Source organism: Camelus ferus, chromosome 6 (genome assembly GCF_009834535.1).
Source record: "Camelus ferus isolate YT-003-E chromosome 6, BCGSAC_Cfer_1.0, whole genome shotgun sequence".
In the NCBI taxonomy this organism is placed as follows: domain Eukaryota; kingdom Metazoa; phylum Chordata; class Mammalia; order Artiodactyla; family Camelidae; genus Camelus; species Camelus ferus.
In genome coordinates, this window is record NC_045701.1 from 41624536 (window position 1) to 41642887 (window position 18352).

Consider the following 18352-nt stretch of genomic DNA (forward strand, 5'->3'; position numbering starts at 1 on the left):
TGAAAATTGCATCTCTTGGGGAGAAATGGAAATGTTAGCTATTTTGATTGTGGTAGTGGTTTAATTGGTGCATAAACCTAGAAAAACATTAAAGTGTACATCTGAAATCTGTGTAGTTTACTGTACAGGAACCATACCACAATAAAGGTGTTAAAAAAAAAAGAACCCCTCCCCCCCAAAATTAGCAATAAATGTATTAATGTTGATGGTGGTTACCTGAGTCGTGGAATTGCTTATAATTTAAATTTTCTTTATTCTCTTTTGTGCTTTCCATTTTAACAAATTGCATGCATTATATTTATAATAAAATAATTAAGAACAAGAAAAGTTAAAAAAGAAGTGTGTTGTCTAATCTCCAAATATATGTTTTTTTTTCAGGTATCTTTCTATTACGGATTTCTATTTTAATTTGGTTGTGGCTGAGAGCCAACTTCCTATGATTTCTATTCTTTTAAATTTGTACAGATGTATTTTATGGCCCAGAATGTGGTCTCTCTTGGTGAATGTTCTGCATGAGCTTAAGAAGAATGTTCTGTCGTTGGGTGGAGTATTTTAAAGTGCTTTTGATTTTTAGTGTTTTCCATTTAGTTTTTTTCTTAGAGTTTCCATCTCTCTGCTCACATTACCTGTACATTTCTGCATGTTGTCCACTTTTCCTATTAGTGCTCTTCACGTACTTATCACAGTTATTTTAAATCCCTGGCCTGATAATTCTAAAATAATGTCATATCCGAGTCTGGTTGTGAAGCTTGCTTTGTCTCTTCAGAGAAATATAAACAGAATATATTGGGTAGTAGGAATTGAGATAGATAGACCTGTAAGTGTGAGATTTTGTATATCTGGCTCCAAGTTAGGCTGTGTTTACTGTTTGCTGTGGTGTCAGAAGCTTAAAGTTCTTCTAGTATCTTTGTTTTTGTCTCCTCTATTGTCTCTGGGTTTTCCCAGAAACTTCTTAAATTGTCTGCGTCTTGCAGCTCTCTCAGTTGTAATCCTATGTTGTCATCCTGGACTTCTGTTGATAGGTGAAAAGATATTGGGAATGGAAAGTGTCCTATTATCTTATGATTATATATATATATATTTTTTTTCTTAAATGTGTGAGAGTCCCTGGGCTGTGACTTTCAGAATTTCTTGAGCTTTTCTCCCCTTCCCCTTCTGTGAGACTGAAAGACTAGCAGAGGCTGGCATTGGCTAATTGTACTTCCCCCAGGTCAGATAAGGCTTTTATAAAGTAGTTTCCCTTGAGAGCTAACATTTGTTACAGAGAACGGGAAGAAGCATAGAATACCTTGGCGTGCTGCAAAAGGGGTAATTTTTCCCTGTGTGTATTTCAAAATGATTACTTTTCCTCCTCTCCCTCTGGAAGAGGAGGGAATTTTCTCAGATCCTCACCATAACAACCGGATGGGTCTCTTAGAGGTAAAACTCATGAAAGTGTGGGTTTTCTCTAAAGCTGGGCCCCCTGGCATTTAACTTTCAAGCTAGTTCACACTGAGTCTCCAGCAAGTCATACATTATACTTTAAGTGTTCCTATGAGTGTTGACTCCAGACAGTAGATTTTGCTCCTGGCGAGTGGTGACTCTCTGTTTGTCTGACTCCAGTTTTAAGATAGTGGTTAGCTCTGGGACCACAATTTCCTGAAGGATCTAAGAAGAGTTATTGATTTTCAGTTTAGATTTCTTCTTGTGAGGACAGGGGTGATGACTTCCAAGCTCTTTCGATGTTGGAGTGTAAAGCATTTATCTTCTATGTGGATTTTAGACCTAAATATGAAAAGTAAAATAATAGAACTTCTATATAATGAAGCACATACAAATATAACTTCATGACTTGAGATTGACCAATATTCTTAAACAGATCAAAAAAAGCACTAACTATAAAGGAATAGATGGATAAATTGGACTTCATGTAAATGAAAAACTTCTGTCCATTAATATACATTATTAAGATAGTGAAAATATATCCACAGAGTAGGAAAAGATACTACAATACAAATAAGGATTAAAATCCAGCATGTATAAAGAAATCCTATATCAAAGATGTATTCAGAATGTGAGAACTCCTGCAAATCAAAAGGAAAAAAGACACTCAATTAAAAAAATGGCCCAAAGTCTTGACCAAGAATCTCAAAGAGGACATTCAGATAGCCATTGAGCCTATGAAAACAATATTTGTCATTTGGGAATCACAAACTAAAAACACAATAAGTTAGCTCTACATACCCATCAGAATGACAAATTTAGAAATAAAAAACAACTAAAACCTACAGTATTGACTGTCCTGTTGAGCAATGGAAGCTCTCATATGCTATTAGTAGGAGTTTATTTGTATAACCACCTTGAAACATTGTTTGGCAGTATCTACTAAAGCTAACATATGCATTCTTTGACCTTGTAAATCTACTCCTAGCAACATAAATGCATCTACATGTGCACCAAAGACACAGGCAAGTATGCTCATAGCAGTATTATTTGTAATCACTGATAACAGAAACACCCAGATTCCAAGAAAAGTAGAATGGATAAATACATTTTGTTATATTTGTGCAGGGAATGCTCTATTATGAAAATGAACAAACTACTACTATAACATTAAGTAAAAGAAGACAGGGAAGAAAGAAAACATACTGTATGATTCCATGTATTTAAATTGAAATGTGTGCACAAATAATCAATAATATTAGAATAGTGGTTACCAGAGGTAATGAGAGGGAGGGGACCAAAGAAGGACTTGTAGTGAGTGAATAATCTATTTCTTTATCTGGGTGGTAGTTAAACAAATGTGTTCACTTTGTAAAAATTAATCAAGCTATTAATTCATGATTTGTATGTGTATTATACATCAGTATGAAATTTACTTAAAAAAACAGGTAACATAATACTGTGTAAAATGTCCTCCAAAATTATACACAGACACACTGGCAAGATGCACACTGAAATGTTAATAATGAATACTGATGAGTGACAGTGTTTTCATTTTTGTGGGCTTTTTTATGGTTGTTGATGCATTTTACAAGTTTACTTCAATGAACCAAATTACTTTTGTGATCAGAAAATATTGTTAAATATTACTCAAAATGAAGATTACCATAGAAACTGCACGCAGGACGGGCTGAGGGGAGGAAGGACTGGAGGATCAGGAAGCATTAGCGATAGCCAGGTGACAGGTGAAGTGGGCTTGAACTGAGGTAGTGTGCTGTGCAGGAGTTCAGGAGGCGTAGCAGGAGTTCAAACTGTGAGGAGGTTCAGTTTGAAACACGTTGGGATTGGGTTCCCTTTGGGACATCCAAGAGAAATGTAACAGTTCAAGTTGTTACTTAAAATACTCAATTTCAACATTTTCCCATGGTTATCATTTGATAGTTTGCTCAATCTGATTGAATAAAATGAGTCAGCAAATGAAATAATTTTACCTGTAACACCTTCCTTCACTTCCTGGCCCTATGCATTCACAAACAATTTTTTTTAATATTATATAAATGAAAACAAGTGCCTTAATGAGTATCATGCTCTCTACTGGTGCTTTATGCCCCTTAAGATTAATTTTCGTGGCATAAATTGCTCCTCAGAGAAAAGGCACACCCTCTTGCAAGAACTGCAGGACTGTAGAAGACGAAGATTCATTGGCTGAGAGCTGTAAGTGCATCATCATTAAAGAGTCTGGAGTCCAAAAGCAAAAGGATTATTCTGTTGGAGCTCCAAGGCAATTATAGGACTAGGAAGTATTTCCCTAATATCTATCTGTACACACAATGTGATCAAGAAAAAAGATACCGAGATAGAAGGAAGAGACCTTAATCATAATTTTGAGATGACACACTCAAACTTTCCTTTAGCCAGAAAACCTAACTAGATGATGATATACCAACTGCTTTAGGTATATAAGTAGCTGGTTGCTACCCCAGCTCCCTAGGAGTTCATGAATGGCTCTTTAACACACACATTATTTTTATGTATTTTAGTCTTTAAATCACTATCATTTGCAGCATAAGAGACAGTTTGAATAGACCATCATCCTCAGGTGACACAGGAATAAAGAATATATTAATAAAAGAAGTCCAAATATCAACCCACTGCACAGTTGAATCTGCCAGATCTTATTGCTAGGTTTGCTTGATTGAAAATCTCTTCCTCTATTTCTCTGTGTCCCACATAATTTCACAAAATAATCCTTATACTTGGATGCTCAGGCAGTATCATTAAGTCTGAATGTATGACCAAATTGTTGGTGAAAGCAGTTTGGATTCCTAGGTAGTCAGTGCGTAACAGATCACCTTGTACCTTTTTGTTAGGATGTTGTCACTGTCCCTGCTTTAGGCAAAAATGCTAATAAGCAAGTGAAATGATTTCTAAAACCATGTTGTCAGTTAGTCAATAATGGAGTTTGGACTGCTACTGGGGACATCTAGGTGTTGATTCAAGACCATGTCTGTTCTCCAACAGAAATGTTTTTAAATTTTCTAAAATTTCAATAAAACAAATGATGGTAGGCCTTTTCTTATTGAAGAAACATTTAACAATCTTTAGCTGCTTAAGAATTAAAAATGAAACAAGGTTAAACCTACAGCAGAAGTGCATGGCTTAGGTTTTGTTGTACAAATGAGTGAAATACAAAATAAAAATAAGCATAAGTGGGGAGATGGTAAAAGGGGATACTCTGGAATATGGCACTAGCCCCTACATCTTTCCACCTCTTCTGCTTAGCTTGCAATTTTCAATTTCTTTTTTCCTTTTTTTCTCTGTGGAATCCAGCCTCAGCAATGGAAAATAGAAGAAAGCAATTTTGATACCCAGTAGAGGGAGGGAGGGAGGAAGGAAGGAAGGGTGGGAAGAGGGTAAGAAGGAAGAAAAAATAGGAGAGGAAGGGAGGGAGGGAGAAAAATCTGAACGCAGAATATAACAGAAGTGGACTGACTTCAAGAGGTCAAGGCCATGTGAGCTGAAAAGATATTTGGGCCGTGATTTTAGAGGAATTCTGTCCCTACCTAGAGGAGATTTTAACTAAAATGATAAAGCTTAGCATTCTATTGTGACTGTTTAATGATATAAAGGAGTCTTAGCAATGTATTCAAGGTCAGGAAATGTTTCTCTTAAAAATATAAGGGTATGAATCCTCTTTTGTCAAGCTCATTAGCAGAAAATGATATTTTTATTATTTGTCAGTGGATTTCCAATCAATTACCATCTGATGCAAAAATAATCCCAGGAGCTACGATTAAGTATTGTTTAAATCATGGAACCAAGCCCTATAGTCAGACATGACCTCAATAATGCAAATGTATTTGTGAATAGCTGGGGAGACAAATTCATTTATAACAACAGACAGTGTCAGGAGAAGATTAAAATATATATGCACCACATAGATGAAATAATTGTAATCAGGACAGTGGAATTACCACAATTGGAGGATTTCACTGAATAGCTGAAATTCATGTATAACACAATCAAGTCTTCTGCCTCATTCAGACTCACCCGTGTTCATTTCCTGGATGTTTGATTAATTTAAACTATGGTTAATTGAACACTGAAATATTCGGGAAACTATGGACAGGAACAATTGATTATGGACAATTTCCACCTGTACTCTTAAGACTCAAGAGACTGTATAGATAGAATGAGATAGGTGAGATGAATTATGTTTTTACTAAATGTCTGTCATGGAAGCAGAGATTTTATTTGCAAAGATGTAAAGGAAGGGGTTGAAAAAAATACTAAGTTTAAAGCATTTGTTTGAAAAAAGGAAGATAAATAGTATGAATGAATTTCAGTGTTCACTGGTAGAAATGTTTCAAGCAATTTCAAAGTTGCAGTCCTGCACTAGGCTTTCATTCATGTGTTATTTTCTCATAAAGGGAATTTGCCTGTTCAAGTGCACTTTAAAAACCAGTCATTCTTTTCATCAGGCTAAATTAGAAAATTTTCTAGTAAAAGGTTTTGAATTAGAAGTATTTTTATAAAACAACTATCCATACTTAGACATTTGTAGATTTATTGATTCTCAGTTTTCAGATCTAGACAGATAATTAAAAAACACTGGTTACTACAATTTATACATTCCCCACAGTACCCCATGTCCCTACCCCTTCAACTGAACTGCTCAGTACTTTGCTTTAGTGTCAGGAGGCATCAGACAATCTTTTCACAATATAAATGATTGGAAGGATGATATTCCTGCCGTGTTGGTGTTTAATGTTGGTGAAGTTAGTGGAATGGACAAGCTCTCTCTTCAGGTAACATCATATCTCCCTTTGACCAGAACGTGGAAGCCAGTCCCAGCCATCTCCTTAAAAGGATTTAGTAATTAAAGCCGTCTTAGATGAATTCATGTAATTCTGAGACTTCATAATGTTTACCAATCTTTTGCTGCTATTGTCATGTTAATGGTGATGTAACTAATGTAAAGGTTTGTCAGTAACATCAATCTGTTATAATACGCTTATGTGTGTTATCTTTTAATCCTTGCGACTATAAGCCAGTACCATGTTTTCCTGATTGGATTCAATCATCATTAGACACTCCAGAGCATGTGAATTGTTGAGACAGTGTTTGTGGGGATGATCTGAGGTCTGCTGGTAGTTGTTAGGGAGATCATCAGCAAGGTAAGAGAGGACACTAAAGGGCTGATAAGTCTTGCTGTTTATATTGGCATAGCTGAAAGTAGAGGGAGTGAGAAGTAGATGGAACAGCTCGTAAGACTAAGTTAAGACTGTGATGAAAGGGCATTAGAGGAAGCAATAAAAACCCAACAACATGTGATGCGTAGAGAAGGTAGTCAAAGGGTGGTATCTTTTTTTATGTCCATGTCCCCACCACATCATGCATGGCTGTCCCTCCCCAGTTTTAGCACCTAGCTACCTGTTTTTCCCACGTCCTGTGGTTTTTCTATCTCCAGGACCTCTCTGGTGACTTAAATGCTCTGTGTGTGTGTGTGTGTGTGTGTGTGTGTGTGTGTGTGTGTGTGTGTGTGTGTGTGTGTGTGAGTGATCATTTACATTTTCATGATTGCTGTCATTTATTTACCTCCAGCAAAAGGACAAAAGGTTGAGAGTTAAAAAAAAAAAAAAAAGGAAATCCTGTAATATGCAGCTCTTGGATGTACCTTGAGGACATGATACTAAGTGAAATAAGTCAGTCACAAAGGACAAATACCACACGATTCCACTTACATGGGTATCTGAACGAGGCAAACTCATAGAAGCAGAGTAGAAAGGTGGTTTCCTGGAACTGGGGAGAGGGGAAAATGGGGAACTGATAAGTAACAGGAATAAAGTTTTTCATGCAAGATGAATAAATTCTGGAGCTCTGTACAGCATGTACTTAGGGTTTATAATACTGGACTGTACCCTTAAAAGTCTGTTTAAGAAGATAGGTCTCATGTTAAGTGTTTTTACTGCAATAAAATTAAAAATAATTAAATAAATAATTCTTTGCTTCTAGTGTCAAAAGAAAGCATTCAAATTTAAGGATAGGTCAAAAAGAAAGTTACCAGAGTTATTTTTTAAAAAATTTAAATGTTTTAGATATTTTACTGATTACTTTTCCATGAACTCAACCACGGCTTCAGCTGAGGAGGTTAATGAAACATTTAGACAAGTGTTCCCTGATCTCTTTATTTTCCCTTTTTGTGTTTTGTAGGAACTGATGGAGTCTTTGAATAGCTGCTGCAGGAAGATAATGAAACTAGTGATTTGGGGCAGTAGAAGAACCCGTGGGAGGAAGTTTCACATTTGGTGAGGCAAATACAATTTTTGCAGGGCTTAGTGCTTTTGAAAACTCTTGAAAATTTATTCAGTGGTTTTGTGACTCATGGTGCATATCAATATTGAAAAGCTACCAGTGAACAGGATGAGAAATTCTCTTTCAAAAGTAGCCAGAGGCCCTCTAAAAACTTGCTATTCTAAACCTACTGCAAAATCAAAATTGCTTAAAAGAACTTCCATCCTGAAAAGTTTATGTTTCTCTTGTCAGTCAGCCAAGATGAACAGTAATTTCAAAAGTTAGCATTACTGCCTTGTCCAGCCATCTGTTTATCCATCCATCCATCCATCCATCCATCCTTCCATTCATCTATCCAGTGTCTATTGTCTGCAGTATTTAAAGCTCGGTGGTCTACTAGAGTATTCTAGACACGGTAAAGCAACAGCATGCTCAAGAATTTTCTGTGACTTAAGACAGCCTAAGTGCTTGGTGACTTTTCAATAAAATATGCTACAGAGGATGTATGTAAACATAATCCTGCCAAAGCAGAGCAAAATATGTATGAATTATTAAGTCTCAGCTGCGGGTGAATTTTTAGTGCTATACGTTATCAACTGTTTTCGTTTCAGTGCAAGTAACTACGTTGATTGTTAAATTAATTTGTTAAAAATCCAAATATTCCTGACAAAGCCAAAGTACCCTTTACAAGCCTGAGTGTTTGACGCGTATTTTTCAAGATGGAAACGTACAACTTTGCATAGTTTTCCTGTCAGTAGACTCATAATGCGTGTGTTGTTCTGTATCTAGCTTTTTGCACTTAATCCATCTAGGAGATATTTCCTTCATCATTGCAGTCATCCTCCAGATCTCTCTGTGGTTACTAGGGAATGTACTTCCATCTTTGGTTTAATAGTCATATTCATGTGTCAGGCAGAAAGAGAAACTATATTAATACTCAGCTTGTCTTAATAGTGAATATTGTGAGGCAACTGTGGAGGGATTGCCAGTTTTCAGGTGGTTTTCTTTCTAAATTTCTGCCGCTTTACTGAAGAGTTAACAAAATGTCAACATCACTGTCTGCACTGGAAAGTTAAAGTTGCAGTTCTCCTGGTAGAGTTGTCACTGGGGAGAGTACCATCTGAACTTTATAGTGACTCACAAATCGGCTTCAGATAGACAATTCAGATCCTCTTGTAGACTGACATTCGTGGCTGATTAGCTCTGTGGCTGAGAGGGTTAACCTCCTGTACACCAGAACAAGTGTCTCAGCAAAAGAGAGACCATTTAAAACCCAGCCATGCTGAGTGCAAAGTTATTTTGATCCCTTTCCTCCTCTTTTAGGATGATAAATCCTACTTCTGTCTCACCAAATACATATTTTATATTGAAATCTTAATAGTTTTCTAAGAAATTACAGAGAACGAAAAACTAGCTGGCATGTTTCCTTGTGTTTGGTTAGTTGTCTTGCCTTCTTTGCACTCTGGGGAAAAGCTGTTCACGTGGAACTTCTCCAGGTGCCCTGGTTAATTATGTCATTATAGATGGCAGATTATACGTGGGCTGCTGGAACCACAGGGAGCAGAATACGGAATCATTCACGAAGAACATTAAAGTAGCTTTAACTCTTGCATCAGATGCTTGGAGTTGGTTGACTTTACCAGTCGTGCTCAGTCCTGGGTAGAGTGTGATCTCATTCTGCAACTGCACCACCAAATCCTGGCTTCTCAATGTTTGCCAAAGGGGCCTCCTTCCTCAGAGACCTAAGTCCCCTCCCACAGCCTAGGGGAGTGTAAACAGATCCCTTTCTCTCAGGATTACAGAAAAAGCCAAGTCATCATCCCACACAATAAAATGAGCTGGTGAAGGAAAGAACCAATCAAACCTCTTTGATTCTGAGACTTACAGGAAGTACTCAGGAAGCCTCATAGTCTGCCCATCGGAGGGGAAAAAAGGCTCCAATTAAATGGGAAGAGTACTCATTTTAAGCACTCTAAAACGTTAAGAATTTTAAAATACAGTGTTTAACGTTCTGTAGAGCTACAACAAAGAATACACTAACCTTAGTATTTACACGCCAAGCTTCTGCCAAGTCATTTCATAATGTACCTTAAAAAAATTTCATGCTTTCTCACAAAAAGACGCCCCCTCCCTCCCCTGCCAATGGCCGCACATTCCCAGGCATGTGAATAGTCTAAGTTTGAAGTTGCAGGGAGGCTGGGAGCTCAGAGGTCAAGCTCATGCCAATAGTATAATTCGCGATACTCAGAACAATTACTGCTAAATAGCTTATTTTCTAGCATGATTTTTTTTCTTGGTACTACTTTGGCTTTTTATGACTTTTTGTCAGGCTGCTTTCACCTATGTTGTCTATGATCTGGAAAGTGGAATTAATTATCTGTTGGTCCCATTTCTATTATTTTTACCTGTACAAAAAGATGCCCCCTCTTCTGGAATAAGCCATCATGCCCTCACATTCCTTCCATTGAAATCTACTATTAGTAGTTCAATGAAGGTATTGATTCTGATATTTCATTATTTTAATTTTTGTCTACTTTTTACATGGCTGGAGAAATTCTTTGTATTTCTCTGATCATTTCCTGGAGCCAGAAACCTTCCGAAACTTTGTAAATAGAGTAACAAAAGCACTGTCTACTGGAATGAAATGCCAGCAGAAACCCAGAGCTTTTTTTAAAAAAAGAGAAAAAGAAGGTTTTAAGAATAGTTTAGAACAGCAGTAAGAAAGAAAGACGAAATTACTGTAACTGTATTAGAATTATAAAACTTCAGAGCTAAAACAGGGACCTAGGAGACTGTCTAGCTGACCCCTCATTTTACACATTAAAAAACAGAGGCACAGAGAAATAAGTCTGTCCCAAATCACATGATTATTAGAGGGGACTGAACCTGTCATTTGATTTAATTAGATGTTTTCTGATTTTACTTGTTGAATTTGGGAAGCATCATTTTAAAACTCCACTGTGGGACAAGCATAGTGTATTTTAAAATATGTATTTTTTTTAATTTTGAAATCTGTGGGTGATGTGTCCTAAATATATAATTGTAATATATATTTAGAAAAGCACTCAAAGGTCTCTTTATGCCGATTGCATAAATGATACACTTAAAAAACATTTATGAATATGTATTACCGTTATTAATGGTGTCTTAGGTCTGTAATGAGTATTGTTTTGTGTGTGTGTGTGTGTGTGTGTGCGTGTGCGTGTGTGTAAGTACACAAATTCCTTTGCGAGAGAGTGGAGCAAATGGACTCAAATACAATCAGAATCTTCCAAGCTCTTTTGTCTATTTCTGGCATTCTCTTTGACCAGAATAGCTTTTTGAAGTTTAGAAGTGTTTGCTCTCTTTTCCTACTTGGTGATTATAGATCCAATGACAATTTAAAGTGAAGTAGGAATGCGGGGCAGGTTAATTTGTTTATTTGCTCTATCCATCTTTCCACCTACGGATCTAGTTGGGTTTGGGGGAGCAATCAGTAGCACCAGCACCTAACTTTGTCCTCCCAGTTTCTGTACAAAATAAATAAACTGGAAGAGCCAGACAGGAGAGGAAACGTGGCCAGGAGCGTTACAGCTGGTGAAGCTCCACGCTCATGGGAGGAAGCTTACAGAGTTTGGAAAAGCATTGCCACACTCTATTTAATTGACCCCCTACTATGGTCCAGGCACTATGCAAGGCACTGAAGATACAACAATAAGTAATACACAGTCCTTGCCCTTTGAGAGCTCTCAGGCAAGTGGATGAATTAGGTTTATAACAAATATTTATGGTACTGTGCATTAACTACTGTAACAGAGGTATGCAAAAAGTCTAGAGCCATGAGGCCTAGAACGTTGACTGTGCTTGGAAATGATGATGTGTGTGCTGGGGAAGAGGAAGTGTCTTTCCAGATGATCAGCTTTATGTATGTGTCTTCAAAAGGCTAGAGATTTTCTGATGCTTGGGTGGGTATTATTTACACTTATTTCATTTTGGAAACATGTATCTTTTTTGTTGTTTGCAAACAGAAGTTTCTTAATTCATACTGAATGGTGGATACTTTGAGTTCAAACCAAATTCTCAGCAGCAGCTAGGAAATAGCCTCTGTTCAGTGTTCTGAACAAGAATTCCGATTAGTCTAACAATTGATGGAACCAATTCCTGTCAGTTAGGTTTTCATTTGGTCATTGGAGTTGGTGAACCTAGACATTGGTTTTGATACCCTTTAAATACATCCTAATCCTAGTATAGTATGTACTATAATATATGTATTTTTTCCACATGTTTTGCATTTAAATGATGTTGTTAGGTCTGAAAATTAATATTTTTAGTATTCTGTTCAGCACAGTGGTACAGGTTATGTTGTATGCACCCAGGATATTTTTAAATAAAAACCTCAAGTTTAATCAACTTGAAAGAGGCCATTGGAATCAGAAACCTGTACCGTGTTTGAAGTGAGAAGGAGGGGAGCTTCCCCTGGATCCTGGATTGAAAAATTTTTGACACCAAGTTGCCTTTTCCCACGCTACCCAATGTCAACTTTGGCTTTGGAAATAAGGAAGGGGGAAAAAATCACCTATTTGATGGGTTGTCAGTCAGTTCCTTCTGAGGGTCCTGTGCTTGTGAAGTTTCTAAGTTTGTGATTGTGAGTTTCCTAGATCTTGGACTGCTTGCCATAGCATCATTAAATGTTACCAGTGTCCAAAGAACTGAGTGGCGGCTGTAAAGAGAGATTTGCCTAATAGGTTATTCTGTAAAAGTTTATCTACCCTTCCATGCAGTTAAAATACCATGTATTTCCAACTGAATAGTTTGCTGGTACTGTAATTTTTGTAGTACTTGTATTTTCACCTACACAAATAAATAGGCTGTGATGGGCTAGCTTAGGAACCTAACTATCGATTATAATGTTGTTTCTATGGAAATACAGATTTTTGAGCTCCACACAGTAGCCTAATAAATGGACTTTTGGAACACAGCCTTTTTATAGGTTAGGAATTTCCTATATTTGCATTTTATTATTTCTTTTTACCTTCATTCCTATCATCTTTCTCCAGTACTGAGGTCTAATGGTGATCGAGTGTGATTATAAACATTCTCTAGCTGCCCTTCTTCTCAGGCAGTGGATACTAAAATAGCATGATATGATATAATAGGAAATGGAGATGATAATAGCTACACATTTCTTACTTTTCAGCAATGATAGAAAAATAATTGAGACGATATTTGTGAATACTGGGAAGAAATGTACTATATAGAAATCTGAATGTCATTATTCTCCCACATGCTGTAGGAGGAAGAAAAATGTAAACATCATTATTGTTCATCTTACTCCTTTTATCCCAGACTGAGTGACCTCTCAGAGTCCTTTATTCTGAACAATCTAATGGGCATTTCTCAAATACCTACAGATGGCAGCTCCTGTAATCTCATTGCTTTCACACATGAAATATATAGCATCACACCCCCAAAAAGGTTTTTGTAAATTTAACAGGGTGGAAAAATCAGTTTCCACTCCCGGGGGAAATAACTTCCAAAGGCAAGAAAAATGCATTCTTGGACTAGAAGCTGGTGAAAGCAGAAAGTTCACTGTTCAAGGACTATTAACTCGAGAGGGGAGAACTCTCAGCAAATGATATTTTAATGGCCAGCATTAAAAATTGTATTACTCTGCTGTGATTTCACTGAAAAAAACATATCTTGATAGAGAAAGATTGATCATGTTTTGGAAGCTCAGTTAGGTCTTCCTTAGAAATTAAATAGTAACAACATTTTAGGCAGAGAAACACTAACGTGGATTTCCCTTGCAGAAACCATTCAATTCAGTAAATGTTTAATGAGCTCTTGCTGTGTTCAGGGCACTGTACTAGGTATCAGGGGGATATAAAGAGGACTAAAATGTAGCCCTTGACCTCAAAAAAAAAAAAAAAAAAAAAAAAAAAAAAAAAAAAAAAAGAAAGAAAGAAAGAAAGAAAAAGAAATGTTTTGTTACTTGAAGAGGCTGGCTGGGCGATAGATAGGGCAGGGTCAGAGAACTCTTGATTTTCTTTCTCACTGGACTCCTGACATGCGTCCCGAGGGGATATTAACAACTGTGGGATATTTAACATGTTCCCTCTGCCCTATTCGCCAACCAGAAGCAATAGCAAAGCTCTGGCAAAGGCTAGCAAGGAGAAAAATAAAAGCTGAAAGTTCTAATCAAAACTCTAATCAGAAAGATGACAACTGGTGAAGATTATTAAATTTTCTTGGCTCCCTTGATGAATTTAATAAAGAACTAATCAAAGATCATTAGAAGGCTTTTGTGCCTGGCTTGCATTGTAACTGGATTGCAATCTGAAATTGTGTTTTAGTGGGTTTCCAGGGTTGGATTGGACATGTAAATATGTTTAAAACTATAGGTGGTTAGACATTTTTTTTTAGTATTTTTTAGTGAAGATACAAACCCATGAAAATGTATAAGCTGTTTATTGTGCTCATCTACTCTGCCAACTAAAAATATAGACGATTTTGATTTTGATCTTTAGTAATTAGAATTTTAAAAATTTGTATCAGTGTCTAGCTCAAAAAAATTCTAATGATCTTTGATTAGTTCTTTTCTTAAATTAACAGGAAAATAAAAAATGATATCATTTAATTTCTAGAGCATAAAAATATGTAAATAACTGTAACTACCAGAGCCACTAGAAATGTATAGAAAATTATGGTAATATCTGAAGAGGTTTCTCACTCTCCACCCCTCTCCCCATTTCTGAACATTTGTTTAATGTTCCTTGTTTTCACATGATCGTCGCATAGCCTTTCAACTACATTTTAAGCACAGCATTGTAAGTACTGCTTTGATGGTGTCTCTTAAAGCATGTGTTTTGATTTCCTTATTTATGACATCTGTACTGCATTTATTTCTGGTGCTCATTTTTTTGTGCCTCAGTGTCTGATTGGTCTCCTGCAGTCTCTTCCCCACCCCTTGACACTACATTAACCCAGTACCTTAAGACTCTTGCCAATCCTTATGTTCTCCCACCTCAGGCAGCCTCCTGGCTATCTGAATCTGTGATGTTTGGTTTTGATTTGTCTCAGCAGCAAAATACCTCTATGCTCATCATAAAATAATCAGCTCTCATTAATAGAAAAGAAAGATTAAGATTTGCTTTGAGTTTTTTTGTTTAAGTATGGTTATATCCTTAGTAATGTAATTCTTTCAGGCTTGCACCAGTCCTTCTGCCAGAATAGAAAAATTATTCTGAAACGAACAGGATGAATAAAGAAGACAAAATAGTAGGTGCTTTTAAAAGTGAGATAAAACTATTAAACTCTCACAATGGGGACCTTTTATTAGATTCTACAGATAAACTTTGACGAATTTTGTGCTTTCTATTGAAAGCAAAATTAGATATTTAAAGGGGAGTAACTCAAATTCTGAATATACATTTGAGAAAAATCTGTTTCTGTACTAGTTCCTACGTTTCTTTTCATAAGTTCAAATCTCATGACTATTTCAAGCTTATAGAAGAATTTTCAAAACCGTACTGAGATGTGTAATGTAAAACAAGCATTCTTTTCCAATGTTGTCTGGGAACTTACTATGCTTTAATTTAAAAAGCTTTCTAGCTACCTTTTAGCATTACCCTGATTACAGGGGTCTCTTAGGTAGAAGTGACATGAGATTAAAAGACTGTGAGAACTTCAGTTACATAATTAGCCCTATTTTGATTATGGTCCTGAGGAAATTTGTCCATCTCTTCATATTTCAGCTGCTCGTCTTCTCTTATTTGCTATTTCTGTTGCTCTTTTCCCTTATAAATCCAAGTTTCTCTTTGACCTGAAAGACAGCCTTCAGATAGTGCAGGTAGGCTGCAAACAAATCCTCTCAGCTGTCATTCTTTGGCAACTGTTTTTTTTTTTTTTTTTTAAATTATTGTCTGTCAAGGCTATTTTTGCTGCATATAAAATTCTGGGTTGACATTTTTTTTTCCTTTCAACACTTTCAAAAAGTCATTTCATTGTCTTCTGGTTTCTGTTATTTCTGATAAAAAGTCAGGGATAATTCCTATTTTTGTTCCCTTGTATAGAAAGTAACTTTTTTTTTCTTTCTGGCTGCTTTCAAGATTTTTCTCTTTATCACTGGTTTTCAGTAGTTTGTCTGTGATGTGCCTTGGGGTGACTTTTCTTTATATTTCTCCTGTGTAAATTCATTGAAATTCTTGTATCTGTAAGTCAGTATTTTTCTTCAGATGTGGAGAGTTGGATGTCGTTATTTCTTTGAATTTTTTCTCCCTATATTATTCTGTTTTCCTGGGACTCTATTACTCTCTTGCTAGGCTGCTTTTTATTGCCTCATGGGTCCCTGAGGCTCTTTTTATTTATTTTTATTTTTTTGATAGGCTTTTAGAGAAGTTTTAAGTTCACTCAAAATTGCACAGAAGGTACAAAGATTTCCCATATGCTCTCTGCTTCCATGCACACATAATCTCCCCATTATTGATATCTCACCAGAATGGTACAGTTGTTGCAATTGATGAACCCACATTGACACATCATAATCACCTAAAGTTCATAGTTTGCATTATAGCTCACTCTTGGTGTTATACATTTTATGGGTTTGAACAAATATATAATGACATGTATCCACCATTATAGTACCATACAGGGTAGTTTCACTGCCCTAAAAATCCTCTGTGCTCTGCCTATTTATCCCTCTCTCCATCCTAACCCTTGGTAACCATGAATCTTTTTATTGTCTCCATAGATAGATATGCCTTTTCCAGAACATCTTATATTTGGAATCAGACAGTGTGTAGTCTTTTCTGATTGGCTTCTTTTATTTAGTAGCATGCATTTAAGTTTCTTTATGTCTTTTCATGCCTTGATACCTGATTTTTAAAACTGCTAAATAGTATTCTATTGTCTGGATGTATCACAGTTTATTTATCCATTGATCCACTGAAGGATTTCTTGGTTGCTTCCAGATTTTGGCAATTATGAATAAAGATGCTGTAAATGTCCATATGCAGGTTATTGTGAACGTAAGTTTTCGGCAGCTTGGGTATGATTGCTGGATCATATGGTAACAATAAGTTTCATTTTGTGAGAAACCACCAAACTGTCTACCAAATTGGCTATACCATTTTGCATTCCTGCCAGCGATGAATGAGAGCATCCTTGCCAGCATTTAGTGGTATCAGTGTTCTGGATTTGGCCATTCTAATAGGTATTGTAGTATCTCATTTTTTTGTTTGTTTGTTTATTTTTCTTCAATCTTTTTTCTCTCTAGTCTTCAGATTAGATCATTTCTGTTGACTTGTGTCTAAGTTTGCTGACTCTTTGTTCTGCTAACTCTGACCTGCTGTTAAGCCCATCAGTTTTTTCTATTGTAGTAACTGTACTTCTCAGTTCTAGAATTTTCATATGATTGTATTTATAGTCTCCATTTCTCTGCTAAGATTTCCTGTTTGATCACACAGTTGAAAATGATTTTCTCTTTGATCCTTTTAACATAATATTCCTTTAATTATTCATATTTAAGTGTTTTTTAAATTAAGTATTGGGCATTGTGGATAACACATTGTAGAGATTCTACATTCTGTAACCTTCCTCTGAAGAGGCTCAATTTTTGTTTAAGCAGGCAGTTCACTTACTGTCCGATCACTTTAATTTGAGTGATCTTAGTGTTTTGCCTTGTTACTGTAGGTCTGTGGAAAGCCCAAGATTTTTTCCAAGCTCCTCTAACTTGGCGGCACTCACCCTCCAAACTGTGACTTCCATATAGTTATTTTGGGCTTTGTTTCTAGGCTTTGTTAGGGTGGGTCTAGAGTAGGTCTCTCTCTAGGGCGTATCCCTCATTCCCCAGATAGGGACCTTGCAGAGTGTCATCTGGATGTCAGGAGTTTTAATGAAGCGTTAATAAATCTTTCCTCTCTGGCAGGACCAGGACTCGGACATCCCATTGCTCTTCCCCAAGCACCGCTCAACCTCTAGTATTGTGCAGCTGTGCAGTTCACCCTGCGTGTGTACCGCTCAGCTCTCAGGCATGGATTTTCAGGAGATCCCTACGTAGATCTCTGGGATCACTTCTCTGCACTGTTCTCTCCTCCACACGTTCTAACTGCTTCTGCTTTTCTAAACTCTGACGTCTGTCTCTGTAGCTCAACAGGACACCATGCTCTGCTCAGACTCCAGGCCTCTGTACCCTGGTCAGGAAACTGTCTCCAGGTAGAGGGCTGGGGCCATTGAGCAACATGCCTCACGCGTTTCCCTTCTCTCACAGATTACAGACTTACAATGCTTGTTAGTTAATGATGAATTCAGCTGCCTCACGTATTTCACCCAGTTTTAGAATTTTGGGGGGCTAGTCCAGTATCAGTCACCCCATTAAGGTTAGAAGTAGAAGTTCAAGAGCCATCTCTTAATTTCAATCCTACCTAAAAAAATCACATTACCACAGTGGGCAAAAACACAGGCACCATGGCACTTTCTGTGAGATGTCATTAAATAACCCCTGCCCTATTTGCAAAAATTCAGGTAAAGATTCCTATTAAATCACTTCAAATTGGAAATCGCGTGGACCATGCCTAGCAAAGTACCTAGTACAAACATGTTCTTTTATGAATTATTCAATTGTTTGCTGGAAGGAGCAGAAAGAAAGTGGGAGGAAGAA